This window comes from Lonchura striata, chromosome 7 (assembly GCF_050655825.1).
Source record: "Lonchura striata isolate lonStrDom1 chromosome 7, ASM5065582v1, whole genome shotgun sequence".
Lineage (NCBI taxonomy): Eukaryota > Metazoa > Chordata > Aves > Passeriformes > Estrildidae > Lonchura > Lonchura striata.
In genome coordinates this window covers 28,795,862-28,821,342 of record NC_140709.1, presented here as the reverse complement: position 1 = coordinate 28,821,342, position 25,481 = coordinate 28,795,862, and the positions used below count along the sequence as shown (strand labels likewise).

Here is a 25,481-nt window from a genome sequence, read left to right as displayed (position 1 = left end):
CTAGACACCTTGTTTTTCCAGCTGCTCTTCTTCAAAGGTATCCAAGTGAGTTCTGCCAGCATAAATCTTTCCATGAAAGAGCAGCATCTGCATCCTGGCCCATAATCCTCACAGGCTTTTACAGGCTGCTTTGTGGGAGATGAGGAGTCCTGTCTGATGAGGTGAAGCAGCAGCGTCAGCTGTTGTACAGCTCCTCTAAAACTTGTAGCCAGGATGAGATATTTCAGGAGCACCAGAAGAACTTCTTGCTCTTATGAGAGGTATCTTTATGTTTCTCTGTGTCAGCTTAACCAGAATGTGATAGCAAAGCTGCTACTGAGAAAGCCAGATCTGTCCTATGAAAAACTATTAAGCACTTCTTCAAATGCGTGCTTATATCTCTTTCGATACAGACCAATTCCTAGGATTTAATAGAGTAAAATAAAAATCTGAAATATATTTCATATTAAAGCAGAGTCAAAATAAAAAAAGCCATTAAAGTTTCTTAAATTAGCTATTTCAAGCTTGAGAGCATTTTCCAAATTGCATTTCATATACTGAAAATCTAAAATTTTTTCACACTGGTTCATATCTAAAAGGGATGTAGAAACCTTGAAATGTTTCATATGATGGAAATCATTTTCCCCCACTAGGAATACTTTTATCTTTTATTCCTCCGCCTGCCCCACCCCACCCCAAGAAACACCAAAAAAAATAAAAGGAATCCATGATGGTCATTGAGGTATTCATATAAAAATTAAAAGGAACCTCACCTTTTTATAATGTAATTATGTATTAATTCCCTTTAAAGTCTAACCCAGTATCTGCTGACTTCAAAGAACAGACCTTTTTTGGATGAGACTAGTCACTGCAGAGTTTGGATTATATTAGTCACTGAAATGCAGATTCTGTGTTACCAGAGTCTCTGCCTGTATTATTAATCTTAGGTGAAGACACAATTATTATCTTGAGCCCACAACAAGCTTTACAAATTACCACAGTATTTTGAATTTACAGTGGTATATTATCACTTAAGTGTTCAAATCTCTTCAAAATTCTCTCTCTGTTATTATGAATTATATATAAAAATGCTTTTAGTTCATAAGCTGAAAAATTTATACATAAAAGAGCATTTACGTTTTGAGGATCCTTACAAATTGGGAAAAAAAAAAAAAAAAGCAAAAAAAATCTGTTTACCAATAAAATCAATGCATCAAACCTTCAGATTCAAAAGGAAATGTTATAAATGCAGAAACTTACAACATTTGCATAGCTCATACTAGAAATTTCCTGTAATCTACTGTCAATTTTATCAGTTTTATGTTAAATGATCCTTTCCTGCATTTGCTTCATTGAGTTCTAATAACATTTGTCTTTAATTCTGAATTGAAATTATGTTAGCATGACAAGCACTAGAAGAGAAATCTACTGGGAATTATTTATGTGGAACTTGGCAGAGCAGCTTTTAACAATATCTAATCCTGGAACCTTACCCATGACCTTCATTAACCAGGGAAACATCCCCTGTTACTAAAAAAGATGAACTTGAAGTGCTGGATTTAACATGAAAGCGTGAAAAAGAAAACACCAAAGCTAAAGAAAAGCAGGGGAGAAAAGGAGAGAGGAAATCTATAGGGGTGAAAACACAAACCCAAATAATCTTTGAAGGCCAAATTCAGGACAAAACCCCCAGATGTGACATGACAATGTGTTCCCCAGAGCCACATCAGGGACAGTGCCAGTGCTCCTGCCCAGCTGGGTGCCAGCTCAGGAAGCACTCGGGGCACCAGGGACTCTGTCCTGCCAGGTGGCTCTGGCAGAGCACAGCCACAGCTCCCTGATGATGCAGTCCTGCTGGCCTGGGCTTCCCTGAGGATGTTGGACAGGATGTGCACAGCTGCAATTCCCAAGCAGGCCCACCCCCTCTCCTTTTGGACGAGGCTCAGAACAGATGAGGCTGGGGCTGTGTTTTCCTTGCCTGTGACAGATTTGCACAGTATCATAAACTTGCTGTGCTTGGTTGTTTTCCTTCTATCAAAAGAAAGATGTTGCAGAACTGTTTAGAGTACAAATGAATCCATAGCCCATATGTTGCTATTTATATTTATATCCACTTAGGACACCCAGCAGACCTGGTTATGGAGCAGGTCCTTGTTGTTTCCAGCTCCTCGTCTGCTCATAAACATTTAAGTGCCAACAACTGGATATCGCCACGTCTACATTTAAATTGCTCATTGTAATTTCACATCAGCTTCTATTCCATATCAATTTTCTAGGCAGCGTTATAGTATCTGCTCATGTACTTTGTGCAGACTGTGTAGGAAGAAGCTTAATCTAAAACATCTGCGGCAAGATGAGATGATCACATAAACATAATTTCTTGCAGAGGTTCTGTCTATAAACTGCAATGAAGTATGTTTCCACAGCATCAGCACAATCCTACCTTTGCATTTACCTTTTATCATCAAAATGGAGAACAAAGGAAAATAAAATACAAGAGGAAAAGTCAAATTCCCAGGCACATAAACACTATGTTCAGACAGAAACTGACAAAGCTCTGAAAATTATGTCCCTAATCTGAAACCTGTTCAATAAACTACATTAATTATCACTGCTGAGTATCTGTTTATGTGCCTAAATTCCCAGTAAGCCATATGGAAAATTACTTTCTAATGTGGAATCGCCAAAGCTTTTTTGATAGTGAAAGCTTCATGCACACACTAAACTGTTGCAAAGTCAATAATCAGTGAGCTGCAATTTTCAGAGCCTAATGGATTCAATAGCCACCTAAGGGATATCTCAGCTTCAGCAGCAGCATTGTGCTCCATCACATTACCCTGCTATAGAAACGACTCACAACACAGTTTCCTAAAAGAGGGTATAAATTATCCTTGTACTTGAGATTTACCCTTGAAGGTCGGTATCCATATCCAAGCAATTTCTCTTCAATCCTGCCCTTCAGGCACTTTACCAAAAGATAGGAAAGGTGCTGCATATCAGGCATGTTTCAGCTCTGAAGGTACCTACATGCAGTTTCATCTGCACATAAAATACAGTACGGAAGCAGCTTGCCATCAACACACAAATAGCTTTTGTCAGCAAACTTGTTAATTACCAAAATTTGTTTTCCAAGACTTTCCATGTTAGTTCCTTTAAAAAACTAAGAACATTAGCTGTTTTCTCATTACATCATTTTGACTATGAGAATGAATGCAAGTTCCAACAGTTTCAGGCACTAGAGAAGGACATATAATAACAATTCACCTAATAGCTGAAAATTTTCACAAACAAAATAATCCCTTTTACACAAGAAAGTGCTCTGAATGGAATATCTGATAAACACTTAATGCATCTCCCTGGAAGTCAGTGGAGCATTTAGAGCCCCTCTTAGCTTGTAAGATTTTACAAATAAAAATCTAGTAAATTCTTGGGATTCGTAGCCTCCTATTTGTTCCTTTCAGTCCTTTGTGATTTTCACTGTCCTCACTGGAACATAAGCAGAAGAGTCATATACATATTTCTAAATGCAGATCAGTATTTTCCCCTTTATTATGATCCACCAAATTGGAGTAGGATTCAATAAATAAACTACTCTTAACTCCAAAGGAACTATAATATTGTAAGTCAATATTGGAGACTGGTGTAATGCAAACATGTCAAAAGTTGAATGTCTGGTGACAAACAATGCATTGGCTTCTATAATTTTAACCAATATAAATTAGTTTTCAGGGGGCAATATCATAATTCCAAGAAGACTATAGGAATAAAACTACTCTGGCTTCTGCAGCTGAAGTAGCAAAAGGAGTAAGATCAACAGGACGCAAACTTGAGGGAAGAAGGTTCCTTCTCAAACCTCAAAACTTGGTTCTATGTCCAAAATTAAACTGAGGACACAATACTGTCACCCGCTTGTGAATTCCCTTCTTCCAACTTTAAGAAGCCTGGGGGTTAAATAATGATAAAAATCCATGGATGATGGGAACGTGATGTGTTCCAGGAGGAGGAACACCACCCTGCGCTGCTGGGTTCAGTCTGAGCTCACTGTGTGATCACCACTCCTGTGCTCGGTGCCCAGGCAGAGCCTCCCTGGCAAGGAGAGGTTCCTGCACACACAGGCACCAGCACGTCGGATCGCCACGGGCACAGTCACTGCCTCTGCACTGGGGGGAGGAAAAACTGTGAGAATAAAAACTGAGGCCAAAAACTGCCTAGAGCCCAAACACCAGCAATGATTTCGCTTTTCTAGTTAGGATAGAAAGGAAGGTAGGAAGTCCTATTATGTGCAGGGAAGGAACAAAGTCCTTGAGGCTCATTGGTGAAGTCTATTAATTGAAAAGCACTAATTTAACACACGGGTAGTAAGTAGAATGATGGCATCTCTTCAAATGAATTCATAAATTAAAAGGTATTTTACATTTTTCAGGGAACATTTTTGTTTGTTTATAAATAAATAAAGAAAACCAAAAACTTCTGAGTAAGACGTTGTAATTGGATTCACAGGTTATCACTGAATGCTTGTGTTAAATGAAGAAAATAACAGCTACAAAGGTTTTGAGCCTAAACTGAAAACTGTAGCAAGTCAGTCTCAAAGACAGTTTAGTTCTTGGCAACTCTTCTAAGCACACATAGACTGATCTCTGCCCACATGAAAGCAGAAACTATACTTAGTGCCTTCAATAAATTAAAGATTTGGATATTCCAAGAAGGTGTAGAGAATATGGGAGAAATGTAGATTCTTAAAAAATGCCAGGTATTTCCTTTTGCACAGTTACTGTGCTCCACACAGTGAATGCTGGATGAGAGGCTCACTGTATATGGAAGCCAGACTAGGAGAGCCCTTCTGGCCTTTAAATGGAGATATACCTTAACTACATTTTAGGGGACTCAGGACCATAGGCATCTGTACAAAACAAGTTTTGTAAGAGTATTTTTTTGCATTGTAGTTGTGTATTTTATAAGACTTCATACTTACCTTTACTGTAAATTATTATCTGTATCAAAGTACCAGGCTGTTTCCTAGCTGCTTCTATTTGCTTTTTACTTCATATTTCTCTTCCTTCATATTCTTTTCTCCAATTGCTTGTCCTTTTCCACTGTAGTGTCCCCAGACATGCTTTCAGTCCCTACTTGCGTATCACAGTTCATTTTGTTTCCCGTTTCTTTTCACCATCACAATAAAATAGATACATGTCATGTGGCATTTTTCTGCTCTGCCTGCACTACTAAACTTATTTTGTAGTTGAAAAATTGCTGGGTTATTTGTGCACCTTTAATGTGTCTCTGCTAAAACCAGAAAAGAGATCACCTGCCTTGCTGGACAAATCCCTAATTTGAATGTTTTTCTTCTCTTTTACAAAACTGAAAGAACTGTATTACTATTTTAAATATAGCATACACCTGAAGAAATAAACATACCACTTCTTCAGTGAGAGATCTGAAGAACAGTTTTGGGAGGCCTTCCTGTCATTTCCCATGGCCAGGCAGAGCTGTCAGATTCTCTGCCAGGGTTCACATTAGTGAGCACACTGGCACCATTGCCCTGAAATGGAAGTTCTTTTACAAAGCTACACTCCTAAATCCACTCCCACCTTTTTCAGACAACAGTTTGGTTTCATTTCTGTGGTTTTCTTGTCTGCATTAACTTCTCATGCCATGCCCCAAATTGGACATCGACCTGGCTTCCACTGCATTCTCTACAGAGGATGCAGAAACACAGAAGTGTCTCAGAGAACCCACTGATCACACTGTGATTTATTAAGAAATAATAAGGAAACTGATTGGCATTCATTTCAAAGCTTTGAATCGAACCCTTTGAGAATGGATGTAATTGGATTGCATGATATTATAAGCTAGCAGATTTAAAGAAGAATTCTTTGTGTTATATTACAAAATAGGCTTAAGATATTTTTTAAAAAATCAAGCATCCATTTCTCTGTTTGTAAAGGCATGACAAGCAAGTTAACCACTTTAAAAAGCTGAACAATGACACACCTAGCCAGCTTCATCATCTATTTTGTGAATGGAACAATTGTTTGTATATGTGACATTCTCACTATAAGTTTAAAATCATATTTATTCATTGTACAGCAATTCAAAGTGGAACCACTGACTGAAAATATGGAGGCCCTAATCAAAACTATTTGTAGACAATTGGTACTAAAGTAACTTTATCAAAAATTTATCAGTGGAAAAAGGAAATTATCTGATTATCTGGTATTATTTATACCACCACATTTTACCAGTTAATCAAATAATAATTAATTTTTTCATCTGCAAATTTTATTGCTGAGAATAGACATGTGTGGGTTTTAAATAGGGTCTTGTTTCATAGCAGTGGCAGATTTTGTAGTGCACGAGGAACTGTCGTGACTTCAAATTAAGCTTTCATGGAATCTAACTTTTCAACTTGAGCCTGCATAGGGTCATGATTATTTTTATGCCTGTATGAAATCACAAAAAGAAAATTATTTTATTTTGTAATTGAGCATTTATTCCTCTTAAAGCAAATGGTTGACCTTGTGCATTACCAGAATTACTGACCTAGTCAGAATTAAATGAACTCTGCATTTAAACTAATATTCTGTAAACAGCAATGAATAAGGGCACATAACAGCAATTTAAATGCATCCATTTTGGTGGAGTGACTATTATAAAAGAGAGACTTACTTCATATTAGAAATAATTTCCTGCCCAACTCAGCATCTTTGGATTATCTCCTGTGCTTATTTACTTTTCATATCATTAACACTGTGGTGTTGCCAGATCTTTTTTTAAATGATAACATCAGCTTCCCTCAGCCAAGAGTCTTATTTGACATAATTGTCTCTCATATTAGAACTTTTTGGAAATTAATGTCGATTTGGCACATCACATCTGAGGTGATGCTGAGGACTTTCTAGACATCCAGAACAAAAAATACACTTCCAGAAAAGCACTGGTAAGCAGTTCCACCACCAAATGAAGGTTCCTAATTCAGCTAGTGACACTGACCAACACTAAGCTAGCAAGTCCATCCAGGGGACTTCTGAATTCAGTGGAGATAGGTTGTGTTAAATTAGAGGCTGGGAATGCTGAGGGTTTCTAGAATAAAAGAGGGAGAAGAAGGTTCATCAAGCATTTAGAAGCCCTCAAAACTACAGCTGCTGAATTAAAAAATTATTATGTTACAGTATTGATATTATGGGACACCGACGGGGATGTGCATTGATTCTTTCTCACCTTTCCTGAACCCATGCTGTGGCTGTATAATCATGGCCAAGTGCATCCTGTAGGCAAGCCTGAGTATCTGCTGCTGAAACCTGCCTATTTCAGCAGTTTGAGGGGCATGCTGCTCACTGCATATCCCATATCTTCTGTTTTACAACATCCACTGGCCAGAATCAGGAAATCAAAACATCCCTTCCTGCATTTGCCGCAGGGCAGCTGCAGTTCAGGCTGCAGTTGTAGCAATGCGTAGTCAACTGAAAACCAGCTGCTCTGCATTAGTACCAAGGCAGACTCTTGTTTGGGCACTGTAATCAATGCAAATGCATCCTGGGTAGTTCTGAAAATAGCCATGGATGTGTGGGAGTACAAAGACATTAAAACCACCCTTCTTAAATTCATCTGTAAATTAGCTAAGATAAATACAATCAAAATCTAACCCAGAGATTCTCTCTGGGAAGACTTTGCCTATGAATGTATTTCATGTTTATGTCTGCTAAATCCACTACAGAAATTGCATCACTTTATTTTGGGACCTTATCAGGTGGTCCAAATTTCCTCACAGCTCAGCTGTTGATTCTATAAAGTTATTCACATGCTTTAGACATCTTGATGAGAAGCCCAAAGGCAAAAGCTAATGTTCCTAGGCTTTCCATAAACATTAACAGAGAGAGGGGACAGTTATAGGACATGGTTCAGAATAACAGCTAAATTAGGTTCAAAAGGAGCATGAACATTCCCTCTTCCTTCGTGACTCTCAAAATTTTATTTAGATGGCATAGTCCAATATTTAGGAAAGACAGAGGCCTTGTGTTATCCCTGAACCTTCAGAGATGCCCCAGGTATTATAACAGCACTCAAAATATGGTAGCACAGTCCTAGAGCCTTTTATAACCGGCTGATGTTGCTTTTGCACAGGTGGAATCCTCACCTGGCTCCTTCAATCCTGACATCTTCCTGAATTTTTTCTGGAGTTGGTGATCTGAAGAGTCCTGAAACGTTGCAACATCTTCAGAGTGATTTGCAGCAGGAGCCCCAGGAACACAGACCCACTGCAGAGAACCTGGTAGGGTATTTCCATGGGCCATAAATGATCCTCACTCCCCTAACAAACAAAAATTAAGGTCCAACCAACTCAGCCACAGAACAGGTTTGCTGTTCAAATTTAGGGAGCAGGAAAATGTTCCACTGACAATTCTTTACGACCTTTGAAAAGACAAATGTCTATGGCCCCAGACCTTCCAGCTGCTTTATATGATAGATTCCTTGACAGATTGCTCTGGAAATTTGGTGCTTGGAAAACCAGGGGTCTTGTTTTGGAAATCATTTGGGTATGACAGTGACAATGCTTTTTGTAAGCCTGTCTCATTTTATCCAGCATTAAGGAAGGGTCTACTATATTTCATGGCACTGTGTAGCATAAGTGCTAGTGGCTTTTTTTTCCTCTGACTCTTTCAAAATGAAGAATGTTATTCCCATACATCCTCACATCCTGCATCATTAATGACCATCCAGGCCACAGCTGTATATTTATTTCCATGCATGGTTTCATGCTGTGTCTCTGAAATCTTTGCTTTGTAAAGTCTTTTCTTGAAAATGCAAATAAGAGACCAGGTGATTTTCCCCCAAAAATAATCACATTCTGCAAGAATGTTGTTTTCTCCGTGCTGTTTTTTTATACAAAACTCTTACCTCTAAGGACAGAAGTACTTTTTAAATCCAAGTGTTAAAGCAAGTCAAAGACAGGAAGGTGATTCAACCATGCACTCACATTAGGATGAGATAACTCAATGCTTTCATACTGCAGGATAGCTATTTCATTATCTTTTGCTTGCAAAGGGAAGCAGCAGTTCTGATTAAACACTGTTTTATCTGTGCTCTTTGTAAGCATAACTCAGTGAAGATGATGGTATGATATGGCTGAGTTTTGAGGGCTTGTGCTTAAAAGCCATATATCTTTAAGGCTTGTACCTTACGTGGATTTTCTCCTAATTAAGAACACCTGTAGAGGCCTGACCAGACCCTGTGGTTTGCAGCAAAACTGCCGAAGGGCTCTGAAAAGGCAGAAACTTTGTGTTGTCTTTTAACCTAAATTATAACAGGGTTCAAGCCTGTGCCAAGCAGAGTAAAACTATATAATTTATGAGCCATGAGGGCAGCTCTGGGCCCCTGAGAGGTGATTTTTATCAGTGCAGTAGCATAAACAGCTCTCCTTTACTTGAACATTGGGAAGAGGGAGCAGTGGAAGGCCTGCAGTATAAAGGGGATCCAGCCCGTGCCAGGACCTCTGTAGCCCACGGACAGCCAGGTAAGTGTGTTTGCACTGCTCTGCTTTTTGAGCAACAGCTGAGGAAAACTGTGCAGTGTGCTGAGGCTGAGCATGGGCTGTGTGCTGTGAGACTGCAGGAGCTGCACTTCAAGGCCAATGATTTGCTTTTTGCTCTTAAAATGTTAAGCTTGTTACAGAGGATCTACTTTGATTCATTGTCTGCCTTTGTCTTGGAAGGCTCAGTTGTGCCAAACCTCACCAGTGGTGTAATAGAGCTACCCACAGTATTACAAACTGCACTTGGCTCTAATGATGGGTTTGGGCCCTTGCTTTCTCTGGGTTTTGAAGTCATATTCCTGTCAGCAAGCAGGTGTTACTTAAGGACTGGTCCTTTAGTCAAGAGAAAAACTATTAGATATAAGGAGGACATGTAAAGAATTTATTTTTGCTATGTATAAATAATGTAATTATGTATAATAAATAAATGTTAGTTTGCCAAAATGACAGTATAGAACAAAACTCAATCTATTAATTTTTTCTGTCAGGGTTTGAGGGGCTTTAGGACACATAATAATAAGATATTACTGCAGCTTTGTGCTCTTTTCAGCAAATAGTATTCACAAAGTGGGAATAGTCTAAAAATATCAGCTAACTGGAAACAGAAGTAAGGCAATGTCCAGCTGACCCACCTCCAGAAACAACAGACAGGCTCCAGGGACTTCTGGCTTTTGTTTCTGTCTCGGAAGGTTTGGGGTTTGTAGTATGGAAGTTGGGAGGGAGGAAGGGGAGGGCAGGTTTTTGTTTGGTTTAAACTGACATTTTACTCTAATCTTTATAGGAAAAGGGACACCTTGAAAATCTTAGTGCTATGTTTCCTTATTGCATATCTCCAGCAAGAATAAAGCTTTTCTTGGTATTGGTTCCTGATTATTAAAACAGCTACAGTAGTTAGTATCTTAATCTAAAAAAAAAAAAACCAAAAAAAAGCTCCCTTTGAAGTTGCTCTAATTTTAATTTTCTCTGTAATGTTACATGCAGAATGCTGCAGAGGGAGAGCTAGGGAGGTAAGTTTCAGGCTCAGCTGCAGCAGAAGGGGACTTGTTATTTAAAAGCTTTTTCTTGATGCAAAGCTTGAGCTCTGCCCTTGTTAAGCACTGTCAGTTGGCACAGCTTTCCTGTGCTGCTCAGTTATGCCCCATAAGTCTGGGATGAGAAGCACTTCTTGCTAAAAGATTAAGAGGGAAACTCTTAGAAATGTTTTACGTTGTATAAGAACTGAGTCTAGCTGTAGGTTGTCCTTGGACTTGAGACAACCAGAGTCACAATTCCAGCCTGAACATGAGCTCAGTGCTCTCATCTTGAAGTTGGTCTAAATTTCAAGCCATTATGGTCTATGATTACCTCTGTAGTTTAGATTGGCACAGTCTCAAAGGAAGAGACTATGCATTTTTTTCCCCTGCATCTGGAAAAAAAGTGGATGCAGCCAATGGCCTTTTAAAGCACACTGCAAGAAAACTCTAAAACAGCTTGAGGCATCATGTGTAGGTGGCTTAATTTCTTCAGCATAATTACCCTTCTAATAGGTGTGTGCTAGTACCATAATCCTCTTTTCAGGATTCCACTAGAAGACTAAATGCTTGGCTAGTTCAGGCCAATGACTTCCATGGGATCTCTACTATTCTTTTTTGCAAATTTAATGTAATGGGTTTGTTCTGTAAACAGAAGATCAAGGTCCGATTTCTCTTGTAGGACTGAGCATCAAAAAAAGTTAGTAGTTTTTAATTATAAACTCGCAATATATGAAGTAGTTTATGTGATGCTGATAGCATCGCTCATAGTGAGATTGAATAATACCATAACTTTATACAAACAACATCTTCAAAATATACATTATAGACAGAGCCCAGCAGGTTGTGTATAGGGGTTTTGTATCGGGCTTTGTATAGGTCTTCATTAAACAGGCAAATCTGCTGGTCAGTTCCCAGGGTAGGTGTGGCTCATCCAGCTGTCTAATGTCTGCTTAGACACTGCTTATTTCAGCATTACTGTTTTTTTTACTCACATCATTTTTGCCTGACAGCTGTGGTCGTCCTAGTGTTGAGAAACAAACAGATCTCTCTAAATAACCTCTTCTCAGCTTATTTTCTGTACTATTTGCATTTAAGACTCAGTGGTGTTCATAGAATTGATTTGAAGCCCATCATAACTAAGATCACTGTCTACTGATCTCTACCAAGATGTTCTGAGGATTTTACACTTCAATAAAACCTCTTTAAAAGGCTCTTTGTGCCTCAAGTCAGATCAGTGTGTGGAGCAGTTCTTGACATGGACCTGGACAGTGGAAGTCAGCCAAAATATTCACTTCCTTCAAAAGCTTCTGTTGGGTGTCCTCTGTCTTGACTTGGTGCTAGGGCATCGTGTGTATCTTGTTGCTGTGCCTGTTCTCCGCATCAAACAGAATTAGCAGCTCAGCAAACTGAGCAAACAAGCCCAGAGAGCCCATAGGAGACCTCCCACCAGGACACGTGCTGTACAGAACATGCACTCTGTGATGTGAATGGGCTGCACTCAAAGGAGAAGATAATGTCTGTCTCAGGTGAGTGCAGTGTGCTGCTGAGTGCAGAGAGAAGCCTGCTCTGGAACAAAGCAGTGTACGGTGAGGCGGCTGCTGAAAGACTGCTGGGAGCAGACATCAGGCAGGTATCTTCACACAAGCAAAAGTAGTGCCATGACTTAAAAGGCCAAGAAACCATGCTGAAAATAGATGGAACTGTGAATCATCAGCCTGGACCAGCCTACACTCTGAGGCAGGAAGGGCAGCAGGAAACCTGAGCGTTGGGTGCTTTGCACTCCTTGTCTGTAAGGCCTTCAGGGGAGGGCATCACTTTCTGTGATGGTGGAAGATCACTCAGTAATAATCACACAGGAAGCTTAACAGTCAGTTTGAACACTTCCAACTGCTGTCTAACCACACTCCAGTCAGTTCTAGTGGCATAGCAGGTGGGAACAGCACAGCAGGGAGTCTGGGGAGGTCCATGATGAAATGTCCGTTTCACTAGAAGAGAAGCACAGCAAAAATTGTAATCCTTATCTTCACTATCATCACCACCAGCTGCACTCGAGAGCACCTGGAAAAGGATATTTGCTCATCCCTTTTGGTGAAGTTGGCAGCATTAGGTTTGTGGTTGAATTCAATCTTAAATGCCTTTCCAACCTAAATGATTCTAGAAGATGATCTGGATACTTCTATAAAGATGTTATTCTTATCTAGCTATGCAACTAGCCACAACCAGAGGTAAGCGTCTGGAAGATCAGGAAATGACAGCATGGTTACCAGAGAAGGCTCAATGCATCTTCTGTTGGATTTTTGTAACCTGTTTAATCCTTAAAGAAAGGAGATTAAATACAGCAGTGGCTTTTAGCTAAGAGAATTTCCTGGATGGCAGAAGGAAAAGCACCGTTAGGAAAGTGCGTGAAATCAGGACAGGCTGCTAGAACAGAGCAATGTCTGCCATTGATGCTGCTGCTCACTGAGCCTCTGTAAGGCAAAGGAAAATCTTTACAATATCAGTGGATGACTGGAATTACGTATGTTCCTAGCCTCAAAAGCTGAGGAAAGAAGGCAGGAAATATTTGGGGTTATGGAGGAAGGTAAACCTATTTTGTGCAGAAATGGCATGTTTGGAGAATAAGCCAAAAATGGGTGCTATCAGGTGTTCAATACACAGCACCAGGAGGCTTAGCTTTGTATGGCTTTGCACAGCTTTGGGTTTTCTTCAAAAGAAAACAATGGATAGCTGTCTCCTGGGTAACAGGAGAGGGGGAAACTGTGTCACAAGGACTAAAAATAATCAAATCTAAAGTATGAATTCTGACCATTTAATTCTTAATATGCCAGAAATAATCACAGCTTAGGTGACAGCCTTGTTTAGGGGACAGGGTTTGCTTATGCTCTTAGAACTGACTTAAAATGCAGCTGAGTGATTACACTGAAAGGCCTAGGAAAACTGAGGAAAACTAATTGTATTCTCTGTAAGACTTCTGTCATACTCAAGACAAATATATAAATTTTTTAAAAATTCTACAGATTCCCTCCATTACTTGGGTACTTCTTGTATAAAGCTGCTACAACCCTTTATCAAGATAGAAGTTTAACCCTGCAAACTTTCTTTACTCCCTTTCAGCTAACCATAAAATTGCATGTCTGTGATATAGCTAGTGTGTTGTATGGGATCAGAGCCACACTATGCTAGTAACTTTAATCTCTCAAACTCTTTGGAACTGCCTTTAGAGCACTGTGGTCTGTGTTCCTTGGATGTTTCCATTGATGAACATTGCTTATTCACACTCAGCTTCAGCACAGTTCAGCTGGAGCTGCTGTGGTTTTATCCATTACGCAACAGAAATGTCAGTGTGCTTAACTAAATGTTAGTATGGTTTATGATTCCTTTTTAATCTGTGCTAATTTGGGGGCTACTTGGCATTAATACATAGCTTGAAAAAGAGAATTAGTAACTCAAATATTGTTGCCAGGTTTCTGTGGTTTACTTTTACCCATATGAAGCATTAAGCAATTAATCTCAAGGTCTTATGTATGGCAAAACAAAACAACTTCTCAGATGTGGCTTACATTTGTTTGAGAAAAACTTTCATTGGAAATGAGGAATTTGAAATAAAGAAGAACAGAATATTTATAAACAATAACTATATGACAAAATGTTTCTGTAAGAAGAGGCTAAAGTTAGCATTTGCAAGACTTTTACCTGTGTTCTGGGTATTCTTGAGCACAGGTAAACCATTTGATAAGTGAAATGAAAGGTCTTGTGCAAGTTGTCTACAGTCCTTACATGTGTCTTCTTATAGCATCTTTCTGAGAACTACATTTTTTTTTCATTAAGATGTTTTTGTCCACTTGAGAACATTTTTCAAGTGAAAACTGGTCATTGAAACTGGTGCCAGGTACTGTACAGATAAATTATATTGCCTCCAGTGAATGCTGAGCAAACAGGGGCTGTTCAGCCTATGGCCATCCATACTGAAAGTGACTGTCCCTTCTGTACCTGAAAGTGGGTACAGAAAGCCACAGAGCACCTGCAGTGCTGGAAACATTTGATAAGGCATAGCAGTGTGCAGAACTAAAGCACTGGAATGCTGAGGGTTTTCTCATGCTGAAAAATGGAACAAACTCACTGGAAAACAACAGAGAAAGAAAACAGGATCTAATTTTATTTTTCTTAGCTCTGCACCATTTATGTTGTGTATTTATAATTGTGCAAGCCAGAATAAACCAGCCACAGAAAAATGTCAAAAAATTTTGGTTTACATACGACAGTAACTATTTGCATACCTGGGTCAGTACCATACCTTACCATACCTTAACCTTCCTCCCCTTCTTTGGTGAAATCCCCAAACTTTACTTGAAACCATGCTGACAGATAAAGGGTGAATTCTGTAAATCTTCCTGAACTAAATCACATCAGCCTCAAGGAGATTTTTCTAATAGGTCAAAATGACCAAGTGCCCTGTTGAAATGCAGATAGATTGGCCAATGACCAAAAGTGCATAAAGCCAAGGGTGGGTGGCCACAAAGCAAGTTTTCTGGAAAAGTTTTCCTCTCTGCTTGATGTCATTCCTTGCTGAAAATCAGGATGAACTCTATGTGACAACATATAAAACAACAGATCACCAAATTACTTGAAGTAAACCAAGGTTTTGATGATACAGATTGCTTTAAAAATATATCTGTGCCTCCAATGCAGGTAACAGCTCTCACATATTCTCTTTCCATCTGTCTAGGTGCATAGTCCAACTTCATAAGAGACTGAAGTGTTACTTTTTTGGGGGATTGGGTTTTTTCTTCTGAGAAATTTGTGGGAATTAAGACAGAAAATGTTTGAACAACACCCTTGTCATTACTGGAACATTTCTTAATTGTGATAGTTCAGAGAAATCTTAGCAGAGTGTTATCAGAAGTGTAAAATGAATCCAGGTCAAATAGCTTTTACCAAGAAGGTAGCAAATGTTTTTGGATTTCTTGTCATGAGGCATGCTTTCAAATCTTTGTACGGGAAATCAAAGAGACTGGGAGGAAAGAACCAGCAGCCAAGTACTTTTGGTGTTTATAACAGATGTGCAGAAGGTACATAATTTGCTACAGGCTTTGCAAGCTTCATTAGAATGCAAAGACAAGGACCTAAAATAACCGATGTTTTTAGAATTATATTGCCTCATTTGTCACAGTTTTTAAGATATTGGACACTTTTGGTGGGAGAGCTTTTAAATTTAGTGAAGTTCCCTGAAGTTTTTTGGGAGCCATTGTATGAGCAGGGAAAAGAGTTCCTACAGTGAGTGGTAGAGAAGCTGCCCATGGATATGTTTGGTGTTGCCCAGGCTGATCCTGATGAGGTCTCAGAAAATCTGCAGGGGCTTCTCCCAAGAAGCACAGTGTGCCACAAGAAACATGGGAAAGTAGAGCAGGAGTAGCTAAGGATGTGAGTCTGAGGGCAAGAATATGGCTTCTCTCCTTCCAACAGGATTGTTCTATCCTGCTAATGAAGTAATTTTTAAACCAGCTTTTTGCAACGGCTTGCTAAAGAGCTGTTTTCCTCTCCTAACTGTTCCACTACTATTTAACAAAGTGGAAATCTCACTTTTTTTCTTGTTCTGCATGAAGCAATAGGCCTGGCTTTCTTATAGTCTGTTTGCACCACACTTTCTTCTTTAATACACATCACCCAAAGCTCATCTCTGAGGTTCCCCAAAACCCCTTGCCTACCTTCATGTCACCTTTTATCATAATCTCATTTGAAATGGTTGGTCTCTGTAGTTAAACTTTATTTTTATTCCCTTAAGCATCTTATCTGTCCTACACTTGTGGCCCACTTCCTCTTCTGGTGAGCCCCTGGAGTGCTTTATGCCTTTCCATGGAACTGTTTACAAGCTGCTTTTGAGGGCACAGCTGTCACTATAAGACTAAAACAAATCCAAAATCAACTAAATATAGCTGTCCCGCAGGGAACCATCTTTACTGATAAGGCAAATAAATTACAGGAAAAAATAGAGATCTAGAACATAATTCCTGTACAGCCAAGACCTGAACAATGGCTAAAGCAAAACAAGGTTCAATAGAGCCAGGGAAAAACCCAACAACGTGCAAACAAAGCAGCGCAGTTCAGGCAGCCTTGCCTTTCCTCCTACCTAGGTGAGAGCAGCCTGGGCTTTTCCCTGCTGCCCAAAAGGCAGAATTACTGCTGTGTGCACACTGGGGGTCACAAGGAAGTCAGGGATAGCGTGAGTAACGTGCCACACCAAATCCACCACTAGCTGTGCCAATAATGGGCATACAACAAAGGAATCCCACAACTCCTTAATTCTTGATTTAATACTCAGATCCTGTGATGAAATAAACTCTATAGTTTCCCGCTGTTTAATGGGATTGGATGGGGGCAGGAGAACAGTAAATGAAGAGCCAGATTTATTTCTATAGCTGCCCTTCTCAAACAGTATGGAAATGAAAGCCCTGTAATTATTTTGGTGAGTTGTGGAAGGCCAAAAATCAGAAAAGGGACTGTAATAGAGGTGCTAGGTAAGAACAACAAGCTTCAAGATGCCATGAGGCCCACAGTTTCAATATTGACTCGGGATAGAATAAATTTAATTACTGTTTAACTATAAAAGTAGGCACTCTTTTGCATATTGTTGATATTAGGATAAGATTTAGAAGATAAGAATCTGTACAACCCATTGTGCTGTTTTCTCTTTGTTAGCCTGCAGAGTGAGAAGGATGCTGAGGCTGGTCATAATTTTGCATTCCTCTTAATGAGTGTAGAGGTGACACATAGATTTTTAAGTCATTAACATCATGGAAATAAGATTTTTCACCAAGGAAAAAAAATAGCAGCAAGAGAACTTGCAGACTCATTTTCTATACCATTTTGCATGGGACCTAGCTAGTACAAGGGTTGTTCCCAAAATTATAAGTCAAGTACCTGGACTTCCATTTCATTTGATTCCTCTGCCAAATACTTTCTGACCTTCTGCTTTCAAAACCAAAAATCTTTTTCCTCCTCTTTCTGAATGTCACCATAATGTTATTGAATTGTTAAGGTTGGAAAGGATCTTTAAGATCATCAAGGCCAACTATCATAGAAAAATTATATTCAGGAATTTAGGAAAAATGGACAGGCTGCTCCCATATTCAGTTCCTGACCTGATCCAAAATTAGCTCCACCAGGAATGTCCATTTCTTCCACTTTCTAGTTTGAAGAGCTGTCAATAGAGCCAAGAAGTGCTAGGAACTCTAAGAAAGCTGGGCACAATCACTAAGTGTAAAGCTATATCACAGCCAGATACTTAGGTGCTAGGGCAGGAGGGTCCAAATGGCATTTATGAACTTCTATCAAAAACTTTTAACTTGGCCAAACTTGGATGGATTTTTTTTTTTCTCTTGAGACAGCACAGGATTCCTCCTTGACATGTGTTCCTCTCATTCTCTAATTTTGTTTTGTACATACAGTCTGCCCTGTGAGACATAGAAAATTGTTACCATAATTCTTGGTAAATAGCTAGAATTGGCAGAGCTTTACACATATACTCACCCACACTCTTAAAAACAAAAGTCCAAACTTAGCCATGTATGGGGCATGGAATGTTTAAGCCCAAGTGATAAACAGTTATGTGCCTTGTGAGAGAGGAGTGATGAGCAAGCACATTGATACATTTTAATATAGAAGCTTTGGCATTAACCATTTCAGATTATGCTTTATCTGTTCACTTACCTGTTACAAGACTGGTTAAGTGAGAAGGACAAGTGGGATTTTATTCTTGGAGGGTTTACATCTTAACATCTGAAATGCAGAATGCTTTTGAAGAGTGTTTAGTACATATTGGAAAATAGTGTATCTGTTTCTCTGTAACTTCATATCAAATATTATTGACCTTGGGAAATAGTAATAAGATTTTCTTTCCTTCATTTTGGTTCATCGTCATTAATAAAATATATGTAGGTTAAACTAGATTTTCGTTGACAATTGCCTAACCTTATAGAGTTGCTACTGGCTAAAAATAAGTAATTATCCTCCTAGCCTTTTTTTTTTCTTTTTTTTTTCTTTTTTTTTTCTTTTTTTTTTCTTTTTTTTTTTTTTTTTTTAATTAATGAAGACCTAGGGAAAAGCAAGTTTTCAGCATATGCTTGGCTGGACTTTTAGAGATGACAAGATAAAAGTAGCAAAAACTCTTAACATTAGTAAAGGAAGCTATTAATCTACCAGGCCACAGAATTCGTCAAATGATTGAGCTGAATATAAAGATGAAAGAAAGATGTAGTACCAGATACTCTGAAATGTGATATGGCTATTGATTGGTGGTGCTGGAAATGGCTTCCCCAAATGGTGCAAAGGTAGTGGAGATGGTGAATAATTAGACATTAGTAAGGTATCATTTCTTTGTGTTTTAGAAGTGATAGCAGAGAGGCAAAGGGCAGGAATCAGCGGGAAGTACTGTACTGGGTATATATTCCTGTGCAGGTTAATCAATAATTGTTTTTCCTAATGAAGTCTCCAGAGGGAATCCTGCTGGTGTGCACAGCACTCTGTGCATAGTAACAGTGAGTCTCAAGAGAGCCAGTGCACCTTGTGCCAATTTGAAGCCTCCAGGTTTTTGTGTTGCTCAGAGAACATAGCTTCTTATACAGCCTGGCCCATCAAGAGATTACAAAAACTCCCCCCATTACTGTTTAGGAAGTGGATTTTCTGCAGAAATGAAAACAGGATGTAAACTAGCACATGTTCTGCAGCACAAAATGTGCTTCCACTAAAATCCCCTGTGGGAGCGTACACAGATTTGGGCCAGAGGGAAGCTTGATAGATGGAGCAGTTAGTTCCCCTTTCTCTTTCCAGTTTCTCTATAGGAGAGCAAAGCTTTGAGGGGTTATCTATCATGGCAGATGCAGTGGGGAGGAAAGGAGATGTGGAAGAGATGTTTATTGTAAGAACTGAGTGAACATACATATTATCTCTAGCACTACAGCATCCCATTTCCTGCATTTAAATATTTATTAACAGTACAACTGAGTCACAGATGTTCAGTTTAAATGTTGGTGTACGGAAATTAGAAAGCTGGAGTCTTCTTGTAATCTTCCAGTTTACAAGTTTAAGGGAAATAAATCAAGGATAGTGGAGAATGAAGAAAAAATTGGGCCAGTACAAAAGAGAGTATGGAAGTCACACCCAGACAACATTCCAGGAATCTCATGCAGAGCAGGAAATTCCCTGAAGGTCTTGGGGCTCTTTCTGTTCCAGTGAAGTAATGGAAATGGACAAGCATGTGACCTCCTTGACCTACAGGTGACTTGAACCTTGCTATTACTTCAGCTAGTGGTGATGTACTGACATGAAGCTCACAAAAGATGTAGTAACATGGTCATGGCTCAGAGAGAAACAAGATTTCTGCACCAGGATGGGAACCAAGATCTTCTGGGGTGGCATTGATGGTCAAGGGATGGACAGAGAGCAAAACACAACAGAAAAATGAGAGAGCACACGTGTAAGTGACCTGATGAAGGTAAAAGCAGCACTCTAGGTGCATATTAGAGTCTACATGACTAAGCACAGCAGTGAAAGAAATCTTACCAGTGCTCCACTGAGGAGCAAAAGTCTTAATCAGAACTGAAACAACTACAAAAAACAAAGCAGTTGAAAGTGATGTGTTGGCATGTGTGAAAGCTTGAATTTTTCCTCCATTTTCCACCCTTGTCAGTCAGATTCCTTTTCTTCTGGTTTTGCTTACCCTCTATCCCCTTCCCAGTAGAATTCCTCTGTGGTCACAAATGATTAGTCAAGTTTCCTTAGTATCAATTCTCTCATGATCTGATCTTCTTTTAATCTTGCAGCTGAGAAATGATAACATGGTAGCCCTACACATTGTATGTTTGGGGATTTGGGGGTTTTTATGGGTTTAGTTTTTTAGGGTTTTTTTAATGCAAGTCACATGAAAATTATCCTATCTCACATTAGTTCTGCTTGGTTCTACTTATTGGTAAAATATTCAGTGGCCTGATCTGAACAGTGATGGATACAACTGGCTTTTGATTCAATGTCAGTGTAACTGAGGAGAACCAGCTCCTCTCCAGAGATGTATATTTACATCATAAGCATCTAGACAAGCCAGCTGAGATCAGCTCATTCTTTAACTGCTATGCTCTATACAAAGCAAGACTATAAAACCTTTGCCATATGAAGATTAAAGACAATCAGCCCTTAATTAATAGTGTGTTGGGGAGCAGGCTGCAAACTGAAAATCTGCAATATGAGAAAGCAAGTCTTTGTTCACAGACTGGCTGAACTGTGGTTTCAGCACACAGTAAAATTACAATCTTTTACAAATAGCTGTGTGCCAAATGAGTCACAGTAATATCTACATTGACACTTTTTATCTGGATGTGTAGTCAGGTAATGCAGCTTAGACAGAATCTGTGTGGAAAAAGAACATACTGTGACTTGGAAGAAATCTGCTTCCATGTAAAAACACTGATAGCATCAAGGAAACTGAATTACAAATCACTTTATTGGCTCTTCAGTGTAAAAATCAATGAGAACAGAAAGTCTTAGAGCATTAGAGAAATAAATTCTTGTGGGTTTTTTACTGAAACATGGGACATAGTGTGGCAGAACCTCAAGGACAGGCTCTGAAGCTGCCTGAGATACAGTATGAATTTTATGGTCAGAAGATGTGTACAGGGAGAACTGAAAGTCATCTCTTAAGCTGAAAACTCCTATCTAGATGAAATTAATTTCTGCAGTAAACAAGGCACATACCATTTTACACTCTGTGTAGAGGCCCCACAAATCTGGGGCCTTTGGGGAAAGGTGCATGCAAGGGACTGGGTAGTGAAAATCCAACACATTTAGCTGGGGAACAGGTGGGCAGAAACTTGAGTCTGTAGGCTTTGAAGAGTTCCATGCATGCTTATTTTATGTAGATAAATAATCTTGTTTACTTCACTGAGTACCTTCTATGTAAAGCTCTGTAAATCTGTGTGCAGGTAAAATGCCTTCTGCTGATCCTGTAGGGACTGTCTGCCCCTGTTGTAGGGCAAAGCTGCCTGCAAGCCTGTATCACTGCATTTAATCTTCTGTGTGTATGTGCATTGTTATGTGGCACCACTGCATCCCTGTGAGCATTCCAAAGCATTTATCCACTTCTGAGAGCACTCTATTGCTGACCTAATGATAAGCACACAGAAATGTGGAGAAATAAGCTGCTGATCTACAGGTTAAAAGATTTAATAAATGGGAATTTTCACAGTGAAGTTGCAATAAATATTGTGGGTCTTCAGTAAAGGCAGATTGAACCTTACTGTGGTGTGAAACCTAACTACAGTCTATTTTAAAATATCATGAGGTACCATCAGCAGTAATTCTTGCTAAAGTTGCACTGGAAGAGGTGAATAAAGTTTAGTAATTGGGCCTTTACTCAAAATGTAAACATATGATTTAACAGATTGCTGGAATAGATTATAGGTATAAATAAACCTGGATCATGTTACTTCTTTAAATTATTAACTGAGGTTAACAAATGCTGAATGAAGGAAAAGAAATTGCCTGGGATTCCACTGTCAGCAGTTTAAAATGCATTCACTGCTAATCTCGTGACAAGCATACAACCAACCCCAGCTGGACCTGGGCTTCTCAACTGTGTTGGCATTGTGATTCTTTGAAACTGAATTCCAGACTCATCTCCCTGCTGCTGCCATGCCACAAAGGGGCAACTTTTATATCAAACTTATAAAGCATTTGTCATCCTCTAGATGCTAAAGAATTTTAGCAAGTGACGTGTGAGTTTAGAACGTCAGGATGAATAAGGTATGAGCTTGGAAAGCAATAAACTTTAAAATGCCTTCAAGCTTTTTGACTCCAAAGGACTTGAAGCAAGGAAACAACAACAAACATCCTGTTTTGTCACTTAGTCATGTCAAGTGCCAGTAGTCATTACCATTCCTTCAGCCTTTCTGTCCATATTCCCAGCTGTTCCCATCATTAATTAAGCCAAACATGCTAGCTCTATTTAGAACTCTATATATAACTCTGTTATAATTCAACTCTTAATACCAATAATTAATCATACCTTCTTGAAATTCATCTCTCCAGTGGAAATGGCACTGGTAACCAGACTTTGCTTTTGATTTTTGCTCTTGTCTCTTTCTGTATCTATTTGATTTGTTTTATGAGTAGCAACACTTTATGGATGTGGGCTGAAAAGTAAAAGTAATTTTAATTGTCAGGCAGAACAATTCAATTCAAGGAACTGAATTTTCAAACTTAACTAGTGATGGTTCATAAGGGCTTTGTGGGTTTTTTGTTGTTCTAAGTATTAAAATGCTCCATAATATTTGGTTCATTTCTCTGTTTTGCAGATAATGTTTTATCAAGAAAAGTTAAGAGATCAAATATTTTACAAAAGTATAATGACCAACTGTGTTTAGAATTGCTCATTATCTGTAAAGTAAAGTGGGAAAATCTGAGGGGCTAGTTTTTAAATTAAGTACCTGAGCCATGTCATCTAGCAAAGCCTCCAAAATATGAAAAGTACGTTTGATCTGGTAATCACTTTCTGGATCTCTTACTACCAAAGCAACATAATTAGTGTTGGTTTCTGGAAAGTTTCTCTCTGAAATCCACATACCTTTACTCTCAAAAACATGCACAAATTCTCCCTTAAACCCCTATAGCAAATGTTAAGGCTGAGTGAGACTTTAGAGACTAGTAAAGCCCAGGTGCCCAATGCCTACTGAAATCTAGTTGCAACAAATGGACTTTCAATTAGAGACACATTTTGACTTGACTGTGGCTGTAACTGCAATGACAGGAAGCTGGGATGTTTAAAATAGAACTCAATAATTTCTTGCCAGTATTACATCTTTTTGACACCTTGATCTTCCTCTTGTCCCCCACCCCTCATTGCTGCAGTTCTTGAAAAGAGCCAGAAGGATCCATGCAGAGAGTGGCACCTCTACCCTTGGGCCCATCTCCCTGCAACTGAGGTTACTGAGCTCTTCTCGAGCTACAGTGAACTTGGTAGGGGGCAGCTTTCCATATTCAACATCAGAATATCTCCTGTTGTACCATACCTATACCTAGGCCTGCTGAGGGTTGGGGTTTTGGGTTGGGATGGGGTTTTTGCACTCAGCTTGGCAGTCAGGGTGTGTTATTGGTACTGCAGAGAGGGATAACCACGGTTAGTCAGTGTTTGAGCACTGCAGTCATGTCATTTACTCACTTTCCTAGCTGGTGTGGGGCAAAGGTTTCCCTTGTACTCTTTATCCAGCCTCTGTTTTGGAGTTACTGTGTGGTGCTGGTGCTGCAATATTGATGCCTTTTACATCATAACTTATTCTGCCATTCCTAGTTTTTCTATGGTGGAGTTTTTTGGGGTTGGTTTTCTTTTTTTTTCCCTTAGTGATGCTGGCTTGCTTTCAGCTTTGGTTATGGCCTGTAATTAGCTGTAGGTTTTCAGTAGCTTTATATGGACCTACAGTTAGCTTGGACTCCTAGCATCATAATTCAAAGTATTTTATTCTTAGCTCTCCTAATACCTTCTCGTAAATGAGTTCATATATATGTCACTTAATAATTATACAAAATATATATTGAGTAAACCTGGCAGTGTAGCCACTCACAGCTTCTTCTAGACTCTCCAATAAAAATAGCTTTATTCTTTGTCATTTTTTGGGTGTGGTTTGGAGGTTTTGAGTTGGGTTTTTTGGTTTCGGTTATGTTTCAGTTTTGTTCGTTTGGGTTTTTTAATGATCCTGCTAATCTGTTTTTGTTAAATCCAGATGATCCTGGTACACGTGACAACCACTGAATGTTAGTGAAGCTATCTCTGTGTTCTTATTTTACTTTGTTTCAGTCCAACATCACTATAAGCTGATAGTTTTCCCACTTATGATCACTGATGCAGAGAGTTAATGCAATACCTCCATATTTTCCATACTGCACTTGGGTCCAACTTACAGGTACTTTCCACACAGTTAATGGTGCCCTGTTCTAAGCTGAATGCTTTTCTTCAACCCATCATTCAGGACAGCTGTTTTGAATGGTAAAGCTTCCAGCATCAAAAGAAATCATGTGCATGTTTGTGTGTGGCCATCACTTGTTTGCTGTCTGGTAAGCAAGCACATCCATATGACATATTACATCAGCTTTTGTGTTTAAACATTCCACATAAAACTCTCACCTAACAGTGGTCATGAGCCGCAGAGCTTCAATCCATAGCAAAGATCAGCATATCTCATAGCTGAAGAGTTACTCAGATTTTGTTTGGGCCCATCTCAAAAAAGTCCATGCTAAAAGAACTTTTCCACCTTTTTTCTGCTGCCACTCCCCCAGAGCATTTACAGTGTTTGCTCACTTTGGGGCTCAGGAGGGAAGCAGTCTTTCCAGCCAAGCTGCTGTGCTAGCCTTCAATCAGTTGTTGGGAGGAGCCATAGTTAAAACGTTTACTTTTTTCCTAGATTGATGACTTCCTGGCTTTCCTTCATTCTTTGTCTCTTGTTTACAATGCCGAACATGCTTTTGGATCCACTGAAAGGTACAGAGGGCTTTGGAGGGCCGTGCAGCAAAGATTAAGGACACTTCAGCAGACTTCAACTTAGGAGCTAAACAGAGCAGCAGAGGTTAATCAGGAGACTGCTTTTATCAAAATTTTTCTAGTCTGTAGTGATGAAAATCTAGAACATATAAACTGATCAATAGCTTTAAAAGCTGGATGGATTCTCTTTCTTTGAAGCTTTTTCCGAAACAGTCCTCTCCAAAAGCACAGGATACCTTTGGAAACTGCAGACAAGCTTCCTACAGCTCCATCCTGTCTGCAGCAGGGCTAGGACTTATTCTATCTTCTTTCTGTTTTGGACATGCTAGGAGATTGAGAACCTAAAGAAGCTGCATTTCTGCAGAACTGTCAGCATAATTTTTTGCCAACAAGTGCCAACAAGGCACATCTACTATCTCTAAAACTGCCTCTCTGGGACTAT

The 25,481-nt window shown here is 39.2% G+C and overlaps 1 long non-coding RNA gene across 2 annotated transcripts in view; it reads right to left on the bottom strand.

Moving 5' to 3' along the window:
* The window catches only part of LOC146766925 (uncharacterized), a 49,983-nt gene that overhangs the window by 2,025 nt on the left and 22,477 nt on the right, over positions 1–25,481 (bottom strand). Inside the window, exon 1 of one of the 2 annotated variants that reach the window (XR_014956765.1) lies at positions 1–25,481. This exon is cut by the window's right edge and continues 22,477 nt beyond it. This is a non-coding gene — a long non-coding RNA (uncharacterized LOC146766925). The other variant, XR_014956766.1, reaches the window with a different exon arrangement.